Source organism: Hyla sarda, chromosome 2, assembly GCF_029499605.1.
Source record: "Hyla sarda isolate aHylSar1 chromosome 2, aHylSar1.hap1, whole genome shotgun sequence".
Classification (NCBI taxonomy): domain Eukaryota; kingdom Metazoa; phylum Chordata; class Amphibia; order Anura; family Hylidae; genus Hyla; species Hyla sarda.
In genome coordinates, this window is record NC_079190.1 from 156,714,330 (window position 1) to 156,729,646 (window position 15,317).

The following is a 15,317-nucleotide window of genomic DNA, read 5'->3' on the forward strand; positions in this document are numbered from 1 at the left end:
GGGGTTTTGTTTTTTTTGCATTTGTCAAAACCGCTGTAACAGTCAGCCACCCCTGTGCAAATCACCTCAAATGTACATGGTGCACTCTCCCTTCTGGGCCTTGTTGTGCGCCCGCAGAGCACTTTGGGCCCACATATGGGGTATCTCCATAGTCAGGAGAAATTGCATTACAAATTTTGGGTGGCTTTTTTCCCTTTTACCTCTTGTGAAAATGAAAAGTATAGGGCAACAACAGCATGTTAGTGTAAAAAAAAATATTTTTTTACACTAACATGCTGGTGTAGACCCCAACTTCACCTTTTCATAAGGGGTTAAAGGAGAAAAAGCCCCCAAATTTGTTAGGCAATTTCTCCCGAGTACGTCGATACCCCTTATGTGGCCCTAAACTGTTGCCTTAAAATACGACAGGGCTCCAAAGTGAGAGCGCCATGCTCATTTGAGGCCTAAATTTGGGATTTGCATAGGGGTGGACATAGAGGTATTCTACGCCAGTGATTCCCAAACAGGGTGCCTCCAGGTGTCGCAAAACTCCCAGCATGCTTGGACAATCAACGGCTGTCCGGCAATACTGGGAGTTGTTGTTTTGCAACAGCTGGAGGCTCCGTTTTGGAAACAGTGGCGTACCAGACGTTTTTCATTTTTATAAGGAAGGGGGGCTGTGTAGGGGTATGTTTATGTGTAGTGTTTTTTACTTTTTATTTTATTTTGTGTTAGTGTAGTGTAGTGTTTTTTTAGGGGTACAGTCACATGGGCGGGGGCTTACAGCGGGTTTCCCGCTGCGAGTTTGAGCTGCCGCGCAAATTTTGCTTCATCGCAAACTTGCATCCTGATACTCACTGTAAGCCCCTGCCCATGTGAATGTAACCTGTACAGTCACAGGGGGGGGGGGCGACCTCCAGCTGTAGCAAAACTACAACTCCCAGCATGCACGGTCTATCAGTGAATGCTGGTAGTTATAGTTTTGCAACAGCTGGAGGCACACGGGTTGGGAAACAGTGTGCCTCCAGTTGTTGCAAAACCACAACTCCCAGCATGCCCAGACAGCCGAGGGGCATATTGGAAGTAGTAGTTACGCAACAGCTGGAGGAGAACATTTGGGGACCACTGTGTAGTGGCCCCCCTCGGCGGCGTTTACCCTGGATGCCTGCTGAAGGATTTCAGCAGGCAGCCGGTTCCGATCTCTGCCCGGCGCCGCGGCAGGGACCGGAATATACCATGACGTACATGTACGTCATGGGTCCTTAGGTACCGGGGTCCCATGAAGTACATTTACGTCATGGGTCCTGAATGGGTTAATGTGCACCTGTCATTAACAAAACCTTTTGATATAATGTAGCTAATACTATTATATGTAGATTTGTAATATACATGGAATTAAACATTTTTTATATTTTGGGTGAAAAAATGCTGTCCCTGCAGCTATTGCCTGTGTGTTTCTATGAAGAGACCAAATACAGGAAATTAAGGTGGGACAAGGGGGGCTCTGTGCAGGCTCCTGGTTTGTCAATCATCCTGATTTGTAGGCAAGGAGCATGTCATAGAGCCTCACTGCACATAGCCCTGCTTGTCCTAAGTGCACAGAGCCCTGCTTGTCCTCAGTGCGCAGAGCCCTGCTTGTCCTCAGTGCACAGAGCCCTGCTTGTCCTCACTGCACAGAGCCCTGCTTGTCCTCACTACACAGAACCCTTCTTGTCCTCAGTGCACAGAGCCCTGCTTGTCCTCAGTGCACAGAGCCCTGCTTGTCCTCAGTGCACAGAGCCCTGCTTGTCCTCACTGTACAGAGCCCTGCTTGTCCTCATTGCACAGAGCCCTGCTTGTCCTCACTGCACAGAGTCCTACTTGTCCTCACTGCACAGAGCCCTGCTTGTCCTCACTGCACAGAGCCCTGCTTGTCCTCACTGCACAGAGCCCTGCTTGTCCTCAGTGTACAGAGCCCTGCTTTTCCACCCACACTTCCTGTATTTGGACTCCTCACAGAGACACACATGCAATAGGTGCAGGGAGACAATTATACACATTTTTTCAACCAATGTGTATTACACATACTGTATACATATACAATGTTTTAGTTAATGACAGGTACACTTTATGTCTAAGTCTAAATGTGTAGATGTTCAAAAAACACATTCAAATATTTTGGCCTTCAACATAAAAATTACTTATTTTGTTTCTGCTGAAATGGGCACTATCAGATAAAAATTGTTGTACATATTGACAAAACATTAACCTTTCTAATGTACTTCATAAGAAAAGTTTATTTCCATTTTAAAGAAATCATGGCTTATAAAATCATTACTTTTTCCAAGCTAAGGCACAGGCATAGACAGAGTCCAGTAAGTGAGGGTAGACAAACACTCCTCTGTCTGATAGGACAGGTAAGAGCACAGAGGAGTCCTATCACACAGGAGAGAGCACAGAGGAGTGCTATCAGGCAGGAGAGAGCACAGCGGAGTGATATCAGACAGTAGATAGCACAGATGAGTACTATCAGGCAGGAGAGAGCACAGAGGAGTACTATCAGACAGGAGAGAGCACAGAGGAGTGCTATCAGACAGGAGAGAGCCCAGAGGAGTACTATCAGACAGGAGAGAGCACAGAGGAGTGCTATCAGACAGGAGAGAGCCAAGAGGAGTACTATCAGACAGGAGAGAGCTCAGAGGAGTACTATCAGACAGGAGAGAGCACAGAAGAGTACTGTCAGACATGAGAGATCACAGTGGAGTGCTATCAGACAGGAGAGAGCACAGAGTACTATCAGACAGGAGAGAGCACAGAGGAGTACTATCAGATAGGAGAGAGCACAGAGAAGTCCTATCAGACAGAAGAGCGCACAGAGGAGTCCTATCAGACAGGAGAGAGCACAGAGGAGTGCTATCAGACAGGAGAGAGCACAGAGGAGTCCTATCAGACAGGAGAGAAAACAGAGGAGTTGTATCAGACAGGAGAGAGCACAGAGGAGTGCTATCAGACAGGAGAGAGCACAGAGGAGTGCTATCAGACAGGAGAGAGCACAGAGGAGTGCTATCAAACAGGAGAGAGCACAAAGGTGTGCTATCAGACAGGAGAGAGCACAGAGGAGTACTATCAGACAGGAGAGAGCACAGAGGAGTGCTATCAGGCAGGAGAGAGCACAGAGGAGTGCTATCATACAGGAGAGAGCACAGAGGAGTGCTAGTCTCACCTCACTTACTGGACTTTGTCCATGCCTGTGCTTCAGCTTGGACAAAGCCATAATTTCTATAAAAAGGAAATACAATTTTCTTCTCAATTTTCTCATCTAATGAGTTAACAGCCTATTACAGACATACTATTGAACGCTGCCTGTTTTGTCTTTACAGGTTGTTCCAGTGCTTTGTGGTTGTAACCTATTATATTTGCCTAAGGCAAAAGACACCTGACATTATGTAAGAAAGGATAGTGGCGTGCCCAAACAACATTTTTCAGGTTTATTAAGTCCTGTAAGTTTTATTTGTGTCACTTGTATCATTGTTTTTTTCAGTTTACTGTACATCTGTTTTCCATTTTGGACTTTTTTGAAGAGAGTGTAGAGAGAGTGTGTGTGTGTGTGTGTGTGTGTGTATATATGTGTGTGTGTAAGAAAAGGATTTGATTGTGAGCTCCAATGAACAGTGACAACTGGAGATTTTCCTAGTCCTGATGATGGAAAATATAGATTTTATTAAAGACAAGAGGCGAATATTATGTGCATTTCTTTCTTTACTGAAAATTCCAGTAGCGAAATGGTTAACAATAAAATGCAGTGAAAAATCTTTAAATGTGCACACAAACATGCTCTGTGTAATGTCTGGCCAATCAGTGTATGTGCCAGGTTATATCAGTCCTTGAAGTCATCAAATATCCCTCTTTCTTTGATATTGAAGGAAAACTTGTAGAAGAAACAACGACATCCAATAACCAATAAAGAGTCTTGAAGTTGATATGAAAAAGGAGGAGTCTGAAGGAGAACTGGAACCTTGGAAGATGAAGCCAACTCTGGAAGATTCTAAACAGCTAAAATGAAGAAAGACAAGGTTATAGGGATGGGTATATGGGAGGGATAACATTTGCCTCCTGTCTTTAATAAAATCTATATTTTAGTCATCAGGACTAGGAAAATCTCCAATTTTATTACAAGACGTAGGCTCATAATATATGCAAGTTTAAAGCTATTAGTTATAACAATACATAGTAACATATGAATAGAATTAAAGGACAGTCATAGATACATGTGAGTCAGGTTTGAAATAAGAGGTTTTGAAGGTAGATTCAGAAGACCAGTGTCACGTATGGGCAGGGTAGGAGTGCACTCCCTTGTCCCTACCAACTTAAGTACCTGCCCTAAATGACAGGTCCGTAACCACGAAGACAGTCCCTTCCTATAAACGTGAGGGGCATAATTGTCAAAATAATAAACTACAATGACACAGACTAGGTCCGGGGACAGTAGGATAGCAGACAGACTAACAAAGAAAGACTAAACACTCACACAATAAGTCCAATGTCATCTATCTACGTCTGAAGCCAGGAGATGTCACAGTACAAAATCACTAATACCAGAGAGAATAGTCAGAGAGAGGAGCCAAAGGTTCAAAAAGCCAGATATAACAAATGCAGAAGACAGCTAGCTAGAGTACAAACTGAGCTCTATAGCAAGCACTGACTGGGAGTAGACTGCCAGCTTATATGGAGCCAGAACAGGTGCTTCAATCAAGGTCAGCTGACCAGTCCAGACAGCCAGGCGTAACCCAGCAACAAAAACAAACCTGTCAGAACCTTTTAACCCTATAGGTTCTAACAGTGCCCCCCTTTTAGGAGGGGCCACCGGACACTTCACAACCTGAGAGTAAAGAGGTCTGAACCTGGATACAGATGGACCATCAATGTCTTCATCTGTAACCTCATCCTCCAAATCACACCATTAATTGGTGTCCTCACAGTAATCCTCCAGATCCTCATTACTACCCTCTGACTGCAAATCAACTGCATGCCGAGTTAACCAGAGGCTGATGCAAAACAGGCTTCATAATACTCTTAGAAGTAAAACCAGATTTTACATTAGAAGGAACAATGCCCACAGAAGAACTCTGCCAGGCGTAGCTCTCTGGGAGGCATGACATACATGTGCGCCCAAGTGGCCACGACGATTGCCACTTGGACGCTGATGCTTGACACAGGAGGCAATGAAATGGGTGTTCTCTCCACAGTAGAAACGCAGGCCATAGAGTTGACGAAACCTCCTCAGGGATAGATTTGGAAATAGGAGAGGAATCAAGCAGGACAGAAGAGACAGAGGATGAAGAACACTTCCATTTGCGTTCTCGCAAATGTCTATCCTAACATACAGCTAGAGTCATTGCTTAGTCAAGGGTGTCAGGAGAGGGATATGTAACAAGCATGTCCTTTAAGGTGTCAGATAACCCTAGTCTGAACTGACAAATCAAGGCTGGAGCATTCCAGTTGGAGGCCACACACCATTTTCTAAAATCTGCACAGTATTCCTCTACTGGTCTGCGACCTTGCTTTAATGTATGCAATTGACTCTCAGCGTATGCAGTGAGGTCCGGTTCAGCGTACAAAGACCCAATCCCGCAAATAAGGCATCCACTGAGGACAACTCCGGAGCATCGGGACCAAGGGAAAATACCCATTCCTGGGGACCCCCTTGAAAAAGAGACATAATGATACCCACTCTTTGGGCCTCAGTACCAGATGTGTAAGGCCTTAACCGGAAGTACAATTTGCAGCTCTCACAAAAGGTTTTGAACATTTTGCGGTTACCCGAAAATCGGTCAGGGAGACTAACTTGTGGCTCCACAGGAGTGGAAACAGAAACAGATGACACCTGAGTTTGTGCAGACTCCATCTCCTGAATTCTGGCTAGCAAGCTCTGAACTAACTCCTCCTGATCTTGCAGTCTCTGAGTCAAGGTCTGAACTAATACTGACTGAGACTGAGAAGACTCAAGCTCCAAGATTCTGGAAAACAACCTCTGATTCAGCTGCTCCTGATGTTCAAGTCTCTCAGTCAAGTTCTGCTTTATTTTAGACTGAGATTGAGACAACTCTTGCTGCTATATCTTCTCAGCTAAATCCTGGACCAACTTAGCCATGCCCTGCATTTGCTCCACCAAAGCAGACATTGCTTCCATAATGCAGGAACAGAGCAATTGAAGGTATAGGGGCTTGCTATAATATCACGTATGGGCAGGGAAGGAGTGCACTCTATTCTTGCCCGCTCCCCTGTCCCTGCCTACTTAAGTACCTGCCCTAAATGACAGGTTCGTAACCACGAAGACAGTCCCTCACTATATACGTGAGGGGCGTAATTGTCAAAATAATAAACTTCAATTACACAGACTAGGTCCAAGGACAGTAGGATAACAGACAGACTAACAAAGAAAGTCTAAACACTCACACAATGGCCCTTATTTAATAAGAGTGGAGTGTAGGTTTCTTTGTGGGTTTTAATTCCCTACAATTTATTTTCCATGGCATTTACTAAGCTTTCCCTACATTTTCCACTTTCCCTACACTTTTCTTTTTTTTTTATACATGCTCTGATCTGTCTGGTTTTCCTCAGCTCAAATCCACCACATTGTTACGCCGAGCGCTCCGGGTCCCCGCTCCTCCCCGGAGCGCTCACAGCGTTTTCCTATTCGCAGCGCCCCGGTCAGACCTGCCGACCGGGTGCGCTGCGATAATGTTCCCAGCCGGGATGCGATTCGCGATGCGGGACGCGCCCGCTCGCGATGCGCATCCCGACTCGCTTACCAGACCCGTTCCCCGTCTGTGCTGTCCCGGCGCGCGCGGCCCCGCTCCTTAGGGCGCGCGCGCGCCGGGTCTTTGCGATTTAAAGGGCCGGTGCGCCACTGATTGGAGCATGAGGTTTTAATCAGTACATTCACCTGTGCACTTCCCTACTTATACCTCACTTCCCCTGCACTCCCTTGCCGGATCTTGTTGCCATTGTGCCAGTGAAAGCGTTTCCTTGTGTGTTCCTAGCCTGTGTTCCAGACCTCCTGCCATTGCCCCTGACTATGATCCTTGCTGCCTGCCCTGACCTTCTGCTACGTCCGACCTTGCTCTTGTCTACTCCCTTGTACCGCGCTTATCTCTTCAGTCAGAGAGGTTGAGCCGTTGCCGGTGGATACGACCTGGTTGCTACCGCCGCTGCAAGACCATCCCGCTTTGCGGCGGGCTCTGGTGAATACCAGTAGCAACTTAGAACCGGTCCACCGACACGGTCCACGCCAATCCCTCTCTGGCACAGAGGATCCACCTCCAGCCAGCCGAATCGTGACACACATTTTATGTGGAAACCTTTGTAAATATGTTGGTTTTTTGTCAAAATGTCTGGAACACTCCCCTTTTTGGATACCACGCCCCTTTTCTTAGCAAAATGGAGAGTTAGTCGGGGTTTTTTCAATTCTGGCGCAAAATTCAGCAAATTGAATTAATTTGGTAGACATAGCACCTCTGGTGGAATGAGCACTGAATATAGAAGTGTCTATGCCAGCCATAGTCATGGATTGTTTGATCCACCTGGGTAAAGTGGGAGAAGAAACAGGACGATGAGGTTTGCAGTATGAAATGAGTAGTTGAGAAAAAGACAGAAGTCTAAGCGGTGCAGTTCTTGATTCATATGATTTAAGGCAACAGTCTACACACAGTTTCTTCTGAAGAGGAAAAGAAGGGTAGAAAACTGTATGCAAATTGGTTTTGATCCGTCGAAAGATAAAGAATTGAACACTGTCACGATGCCGGCTGGCAGGAGGTGGATCCTCTGTGCCAGAGAGGGATTGGCGTGGACCGTGCTAGTGGACCGGTTCTAAGTCACTACTGGTTTTCACCAGAGCCCGCCGCAAAGCGGGATGGTCTTGCTGCGGCGGTAGTGACCAGGTCGTATCCACTAGCAACGGCTCAACCTCTCTGACTGCTGAAGATAGGCGCGGTACAAGGGAGTAGACAGAAGCAAGGTCGGACGTAGCAGAAGGTCGGGGCAGGCAGCAAGGATCGTAGTCAGGGGCAACGGCAGGAGGTCTGGAACACAGGCTAGGAACACACAAGGAAACGCTTTCACTGGCACAATGGCAACAAGATCCGGCGAGGGAGTGCAGGGGAAGTGAGGTATAAATAGGGAGTGCACAGGTGAACACACTAATTAGAACCACTGCGCCAATCAGCGGCGCAGTGGCCCTTTAAATCGCAGAGACCCGGCGCGCGCGCGCCCTAGGGAGCGGGGCCGCGCGCGCCGGGACAGGACCGACGGAGAGCGAGTCAGGTACGGGAGCCGGGGTGCGCATCGCGAGCGGGCGCCACCCGCATCGCGAATCGCATCCCGGCTGGAGGCGGTATCGCAGCGCACCGGGTCAGTGGATCTGACCGGAGCGCTGCAGTAGCGAGAGTGTAGCGAGCGCTCCGGGGAGGAGCGGGGACCCGGAGCGCTCGGCGTAACAGTACCCCCCCCTTGGGTCTCCCCCTCTTCTTAGAGCCTGAGAACCTGAGGAGCAGACTTTTGTCTAGGATATTGTCCTCAGGTTCCCAGGATCTCTCTTCAGGACCACAACCCTCCCAATCGACTAAAAAAAAAGTTTTCCCTCTGACCTTCTTGGAGGCCAGTATCTCCTTTACGGAGAAGATGTCCGAGGAGCCGGAAACAGGAGTGGGAGAAACAAGTTTGGGAGAGAAACGGTTGATGATGAGTGGTTTAAGAAGAGAAACGTGAAAGGCATTAGGAATACGAAGAGAAGGAGGAAGAAGAAGTTTGTAAGAGACAGGATTAATCTGGCACAAAATTTTGAAAGGACCAAGATAGCGTGGTCCCAATTTGTAGCTAGGGACACGGAAGCGGACATATTTAGCGGAGAGCCATACCTTGTCTCCAGGAGAAAAAATGGGGGGAGCTCTTCTTTTTTTATCAGCAAACTTCTTCATGCGTGATGAAGCCTGTAAGAGAGAATTTTGGGTCTCTTTCCATATGGTGGAAAGATCACGAGATATTTCATCCACAGCGGGCAAACCAGAGGGCAAGGGAGTAGGGAGGGGGGGAAGAGGGTGACGGCCGTACACCACGAAAAATGGGGATTTGGAGGAAGATTCAGAGATTCTGAAGTTATACGAGAATTCGGCCCATGGTAGAAGATCTGCCCAGTCATCCTGGCGGGAGGAAACAAAATGCCGTAAATAATCACCCAAGACCTGGTTAATTCTTTCTACTTGCCCATTGGATTGAGGATGATATGCAGAAGAAAAGTTTAATTTAATCTTGACGCCTCTATCCGAGACGATCTGCGTGGGCAACCCGTGAAGACGAAAAATGTGTACAAAAAATTGTTTTGCCAACTGAGGCGCTGAAGGAAGACCAGGAAGAGGGATGAAATGTGCCATTTTGGAGAATCGATCAACGACCACCCAAACAACAGTGTTGCCACGGGATGGGGGTAATAAAGTCCATACCAATCAGAGACCAAGGCTGTTCGGGGACAGGCAGAGGATGAAGAAGACCAGCGGGCTTCTGGCGAGGAGTCTTATCCCGGGCACAGACAGTGCAGGCTCGCACAAAATCCACGACATCCGTCTCCAGAGTCGGCCACCAATAGAAACGAGAGATGAGTTGCACGGATTTCTTGATGCCCGCATGACCTGCGAGATGGGAGGAGTGACCCCATTTGAGGATTCCGAGGCGTTGGCGTGGAGAGACGAAGGTCTTCCCTGGAGGAGTTTGCCTGATGGAGGCTGGAGAAGTGGAGATCAGGCAGTCAGGAGGAATGATGTGTTGCGGAGAGAGCTCTACTTCCGAGGCATCCGAGGAACGAGAGAGAGCATCGGCCCTAATGTTCTTATCGGCAGGCCGAAAGTGAATTTCAAAATTAAATCGGGCAAAGAACAGAGACCACCTGGCCTGGCGAGGATTCAGCCGTTGGGCAGACTGGAGATAGGAGAGGTTCTTGTGATCGGTGTAAATAATAACTGGAAATCTTGATCCCTCCAGCAGATGCCTCCATTCCTCAAGTGCTAATTTAATGGCTAGAAGCTCTCGATCCCCGATGGAGTAGTTCCTCTCCGCCGGAGAGAAGGTCCTAGAAAAAAAACCACAAGTAACAGCATGCCCGGAAGAATTTTTTTGTAGAAGGACCGCTCCAGCTCCTACTGAGGAGGCATCAACCTCCAATAGGAAGGGTTTAGATGGGTCAGGTCTGGAGAGCACGGGAGCCGAAGAAAAGGCAGACTTGAGCTGTTTAAAGGCGTCTTCCGCTTGAGGAGGCCATGACTTAGGATTGGCATTCTTTTTGGTTAAAGCCACGATAGGAGCCACAATGGTAGAAAAATGTGGAATAAATTGTCTGTAATAATTGGCGAACCCCAAAAAACTTTGGATAGCACGGAGTCCGGAGGGGCGTGGCCAATCTAAGACGGCAGAGAGTTTGTCTGGATCCATTTGTAGTCCCTGGCCAGAGACCAAGTATCCTAGGAAAGGAAGAGATTGGCATTCAAACAGACATTTCTCCATCTTGGCATAAAGTTGATTGTCACGAAGTCTCTGAAGAACCATACGGACATGCTGGCGGTGTTCTTCTAGATTGGCAGAAAAAATCAGGATATCGTCCAGATATACAACAACACAGGAGTATAAGAGGTCACGAAAAATTTCATTAACAAAGTCTTGGAAGACGGCAGGGGCGTTGCACAGGCCAAAGGGCATGACCAGATACTCAAAGTGTCCATCTCTAGTGTTAAATGCCGTTTTCCATTCATCCCCCTCTCTGATGCGGATGAGATTATAAGCACCTCTTAAGTCCAGTTTGGTAAAGATGTGGGCACCTTGGAGGCGATCAAAGAGTTCAGAGATGAGAGGTAGGGGGTAGCGGTTCTTTACCGTGATTTTATTAAGACCGCGGTAGTCAATGCAAGGACGTAGGGAGCCATCTTTTTTGGACACAAAGAAAAATCCGGCTCCGGCAGGAGAGGAGGATTTGCGGATAAAGCCCTTTTTTAAATTTTCCTGGATGTACTCAGACATAGCAAGAGTCTCTGGAGCAGAGAGAGGGTAAATTCTGCCCCGGGGTGGAGTAGTGCCCGGGAGGAGGTCAATAGGACAGTCATAAGGCCTGTGAGGAGGTAGAGTCTCAGCTTGTTTTTTGCAAAAAACATCCGCAAAGTCCATATAGGCCTTAGGGAGACCGGTTACAGGGGGAACCACAGAGTCACGGCAAGGAGTACTGGGAACCGGTTTAAGGCAGTCCTTGAAACAAGAGGGGCCCCAACTCTTGATCTCTCCAGTGGACCAATCCAGGGTTGGGGAATGGTGTTGAAGCCAGGGTAGTCCAAGGAGAATTTCGGAAGTGCAATTGGGGAGGACCAAAAACTCAATTTTCTCGTGATGAGGTCCGATGCACATTAGGAGGGGCTCCGTGCGGAGACGTATGGTACAGTCCAATCTTTCATTGTTAACACAATTGATGTAGAGGGGTCTGGCGAGACTGGTCACCGGGATGTTGAACCTGTTGATGAGAGAGGCCAGAATAAAATTTCCTGCAGATCCGGAATCCAAGAAGGCCATAGTAGAGAAGGAGAAGGTAGAGGCAGATATCCGCACAGGCACAGTAAGACGTGGAGAAGCAGAGTTGACATCAAGGACTGTCACACCTTTGTGCGGAGTCAGCGTACGTCTTTCCAGGCGGGGAGGACGGATAGGACAATCCTTCAGGAAGTGTTCGGTACCGGCACAGTACAGACAGAGATTCTCGATGCGGCGTCGTGTCCTCTCTTGAGGTGTCAGGCGAGACCGGTCGACCTGCATAGCCTCCACGGCGGGAGGCACAGGAACGGATTGCAGGGGACCAGAGGAGAGAGGAGCCGGGGAGAGAAAACGCCTCGTGCGAACAAAGTCCATATCCTGGCGGAGCTCCTGACGCCTTTCGGAAAAACGCATGTCAATGCGAGCGGCTAGATGAATGAGTTCATGTAGGTTAGCAGGGATTTCTCGTGCGGCCAGAACATCTTTAATGTTGCTGGATAGGCCTTTTTTAAAGGTCGCGCAGAGGGCCTCATTATTCCAGGATAGTTCTGAAGCAAGAGTACGGAATTGTACGGCGTACTCGCCAACGGAAGAATTACCCTGGACCAGGTTCAACAGGGCAGTCTCAGCAGAAGAGGCTCGGGCAGGTTCCTCAAAGACACTTCGAATTTCTGAGAAGAAGGAGTGTACAGAGGCAGTGACGGGGTCATTGCGGTCCCAGAGCGGTGTGTCCCATGACAGAGCTTTTCCAGACAGAAGGCTGACTACGAAAGCCACCTTAGACCTTTCAGTAGGAAACTGGTCCGACATCATCTCCAAGTGCAGGGAACATTGGGAAAGAAAGCCACGGCAAAATTTAGAGTCCCCATCAAATTTATCCGGCAAGGATAGTCGTAGGCCTGGAGCGGCCACTCGCTGCGGAGGAGGTGCAGGAGCTGGAGGAGGAGATGATTGCTGAAGCTGTGGTAGTAGCTGCTGTAGCATCACGGTCAGTTGAGACAGCTGGTGGCCTTGTTGCGCTATCTGTTGTGACTGCTGGGCGACCACCGTGGTGAGGTCGGCGACAACTGGCAGAGGAACGTCAGCGGGATCCATGGCCGGATCTACTGTCACGATGCCGGCTGGCAGGAGGTGGATCCTCTGTGCCAGAGAGGGATTGGCGTGGACCGTGCTAGTGGACCGGTTCTAAGTCACTACTGGTTTTCACCAGAGCCCGCCGCAAAGCGGGATGGTCTTGCTGCGGCGGTAGTGACCAGGTCGTATCCACTAGCAACGGCTCAACCTCTCTGACTGCTGAAGATAGGCGCGGTACAAGGGAGTAGACAGAAGCAAGGTCGGACATAGCAGAAGGTCGGGGCAGGCAGCAAGGATCGTAGTCAGGCGCAACGGCAGGAGGTCTGAAACACAGGCTAGGAACACACAAGGAAACGCTTTCACTGGCACAATGGCAACAAGATCCGGCGAGGGAGTGCAGGGGAAGTGAGGTATAAATAGGGAGTGCACAGGTGAACACACTAATTAGAACCACTGCGCCAATCAGCGGCGCAGTGGCCCTTTAAATCGCAGAGACCCGGCGCGCGCGCGCCCTAGGGAGCGGGGCCGCGCGCGCCGGGACAGGACCGACGGAGAGCGAGTCAGGTACGGGAGCCGGGGTGCGCATCGCGAGCGGGCGCCACCCGCATCGCGAATCGCATCCCGGCTGGAGGCGGTATCGCAGCGCACCGGGTCAGTGGATCTGACCGGAGCGCTGCAGTAGCGAGAGTGTAGCGAGCGCTCCGGGGAGGAGCGGGGACCCGGAGCGCTCGGCGTAACAAACACCATTAGGTAAGTATGGTCTTCCCGAAATGTCTAGAGCTTTAACGTATGAAACCCTTTTAATTGAAATCAGACAAAGTAGATGTCACGATCACACCCTATCGGTCCAGCCAAGACATTAGAAAGAGTGTGATGGTGCAAGGGTTAAAGCCGCCAGACCTCTGGGTATCCACTACTAGTCCCAGCAAGTCACCAAATCAACCCTTAGATAAACGTGTTTCCACCAGAGCTGCCTTCAGAAAGGTGAGCTCATATATTTAGAGATCAAAGACCAGAGCTGATTAATTAAACATTTAATCTGGTAAAAGGTATCACAGTGCTGACTATATAAAAATACAGAAACAATTGACATACAGTTACAAAAATATGAAAGAGTTTGGCAAGACAAGTTCAGAAAGCAAAAGATGAAGTTCTTACAGCATGATGGTATAGCCCTCCTTCAGTGAGAGTCCAGCTCTTGTCAGCTTTGGGCACAGTCTTCAACACCAGTTGAGTCCAGCATTTTAAGTCTTATCTGATTCTTTGGAGGGAAACTCCATTCCCCCCTCCCCTCTGATCCCACCAGGTGGGGCATCTCTCTTCCTGACCCCTTATCTCTTTGATTATATGATGAGACCAGAGTGCATGACTTCAAAGGAGATACAAACAAACAGCCAGACCCCCCAATAAAATGCAATACACAAAAAACAAAGGATACACCGTCTGAATGACCCCTCACCCATGTCTTATAAAACACATGTATGTTTTCATAATCAGGCCTTGGGCCTGACAGAAGAATGGTGAGTTTGAAGGATAATAGTTTAAGAGATAGAAGATCATTATCTTCCCCCCAGGTAGAATATTTAGGACGAGGTGGTCTTTTAAAACGGACCACTTTTAACAACATGCATACCAGAGGATGTTTACCTATAGGTAAATGATCTATAGAAGCATGACTGCAGGATATGGCAGATCGGTATACATTTTAAGTTCGGTAAGCTTTACCTGAGTCAAAAGACTTTGAAAGAAGATTTAGGATATGTACTATAGGTGCATAAACGGGATCCAAATCCCATTGTGAGCACCAATGAGTCCATAATTCCCAGGCTGATCTATAAGCTGTTTTGGTACCCGGAGCCCAGGCCTCTGAGAGGATGTTTTTAGAAGATTGTAGAAGCTCTGGGTTAAATTCTTCAATTTTAAATGCTAAGAGGGAAAGTTGATTCGAAATGACTAGAGGATGAGGGTTCCCCAATGGGTCTTGAAAAAGTGAGCCAGAAGAATTCTCGGGAAATCGATCGTCATCTCGAGAATTTGGGGAAACCATGACTGGGATGGCCATGGTGATTAGAATCATGGTGGATTTTAGAATGCGAATTTGATGTAGAACCCTGGGTAGAAGGGCAAAAGGTGAGAAAACATAATGGGGTCCCTGAGCCCATTGTCGAAGGAAAGTATCCACTCCTAAGACTTCCGAATCCGGACGCCAACTGAAAAATTTTGGGAGTTGGCTGTTCAGACGAGAAGCAAACAGATCTAGCTGTAGTGGGCCCCATAAGGAATTGATTTGTTGAAAAATGTTGGGATCCAATCTCCAATCTCTGGAGTCTGTCAAAAAATGGGAATTCCAGGAAGAGAGGCCAGGAAGATAATCTGCCTTCAAAATTATTTTCCTGTCCAAGCAGAATTGCCAAATATTTTTCGTAATACTGGTGAGAAGTTTCGAAGTTGTACCACCTAATCAATTGATGTATTGGACTGCTGATATGTTGTCCATATGTAAGAGAATACCACAATGAGAAAAAGTTTTAGCAAAACTTCTCAAAGCGAAGTAACCTGCAAGGAGTTCTAAGTAATTGATATGGAAATGTTTTTCTGCGGGAGACCATTTCCCACCTGTGGTAAGAGAACCATAACGAGCGCCCCATCCAGTCAGACTTGCGTCTGACTCTATGGTCAAATCTGGAACCAAATTGAAGATTGTCTTTCCATTCCAGGATTGAATG

The 15,317-nt window shown here is 48.0% G+C and overlaps 1 protein-coding gene across 3 annotated transcripts in view; it reads left to right on the plus strand.

The window, feature by feature from the left end:
- DNAJC3 (DnaJ heat shock protein family (Hsp40) member C3) overlaps positions 1-15,317 on the plus strand; it is a 122,626-nt gene that overhangs the window by 10,596 nt on the left and 96,713 nt on the right. For all 3 annotated transcript variants that reach the window (XM_056555604.1, XM_056555602.1, XM_056555603.1), the window contains exons 2-3: positions 3,339-3,458; positions 3,882-4,031. The gene's annotated coding sequence lies outside the window, so the exon portion shown is untranslated. The remainder of the gene's footprint in view (positions 1-3,338; positions 3,459-3,881; positions 4,032-15,317) is intronic.